Here is a 1,525-nt window from a genome sequence, read left to right on the forward strand (position 1 = left end):
ACTGTAGATGAGCTTCTGCAAGTTTCGACCATCTCCGTTCGCCGTGATCCGTGACATTTGGACCTTTGTTCCATCAATGAAACCAAATACACTGCCATATGGAGCACCCTTCGAGTGAATAGCGCGGCAGTAGCGGTCCATACGTGTGCGGAGCAATTTTGTGTTCAAGTAGAGTTTTGAGTTCCACCGGTCGAATACGTCGTGCACCATGTAGAGGAAAATTTCACAAAGCTGGGCTCTTGATCGGCCAAACATGAGCGCCATGTCATGATATCGCCTTGGGAAGGTCAGTCGACTGAGCAGAATACACATAGCTTCGTCACGGCAAACTCGTGATCCAGTTGAGGTGATTACAGTGGCAGGTATTCCAAGCAGATATCCCAGTTTCTGGACGCCATGAACGTCAAAACGGAAGTCCAAAAGAGCATTTGCATTGGGGTGCTTGTCCAGAGAAAATACGACGTTCGGGATGACCGGTGGCTCAATCTATTGCATGAGGTACATGCGCATGAGGAAGTCCCGCGACGCCTTGTTCTTTGCAAATGGTAACAAGGTAACGATGTCGTTGACGGAAAGCATGTTGAGCAGTGATGTATTGTAAGAATGAGTCGCATGTGCAAACGTACCTCAAGCTAGTTGAAACTGTCAACTGAAAAGGTTAAGAAAAGTCCAAAATGGTCCCTTTCGCCATTCCTTGCAATTCCGCTTCCGGTAGTCGGAAACGGTATAGGAAAGGACTCCTTCAAAACCTCTCTATTGATTCTGTCTGCAATTCTGTCGTTGGTCGTTCTAACGACCCACACGGCCACGTTCGACCCCTGCTGCGAGGACTCCCAAGTTGGTCATTAACTCGTATGATTCAATAGCGCATTTTCTGCTCCCTCTCAGCCCTTTCGCTGTCTTCACACTCATTCTTGCATACAGTTGGAAGTGTGGTGTTTGGCAGCTTGACGCGACTCATGTCGATGGTAGATCTTATTTGCATTGGCGCGATCGTGGTGGTCAACACTTTCGAGGGGTTGTTGCGAATTTGCCATTCGCAGAACCCTGGGCTCCCCCCAAGAGGCAACCCAAGGGTTCAGTTCCCTTGGGTAGTATGCCGAACGATTCGCTTAGCAAATTGGACGAGTGGCTGGGATCTGCTGTCTGATTAAGGTAGGGTTAAGCCCAGTGGCTAGCAGCGACTGGGGGGAATCCACTTCGTGATTTGCCTTTGGATACGGACTTCGCGAGGTCCGTCAGGTGGAGACCGTGGTGGCCGTGCCTTTACCTCCGCCGACCCAAGCGGAGATGGACGAGCTACGGATGCAGAGCGTGGAGCGCGCTGCTGCGACATCGAGTCATGTCAACCAGATGACTTACAAACAGCTGGCGCAGTTCCATGCGCAGCAAAGTGCCATGGCGCAACGTCTGGAAGAAGAAACGGCCAGACAGCTGGACATAGCAGCGGCGATGGAGAAGAATAGCCAGGAACAAGAAGAGTCGCGAGCGGTTCTATCGTGACCGCAAGAGGAGTTGGTGCGCC

Source organism: Aphanomyces invadans (genome assembly GCF_000520115.1).
Source record: "Aphanomyces invadans strain NJM9701 unplaced genomic scaffold supercont1.17, whole genome shotgun sequence".
Classification (NCBI taxonomy): Eukaryota; Oomycota; class Saprolegniomycetes; order Saprolegniales; family Verrucalvaceae; genus Aphanomyces; species Aphanomyces invadans.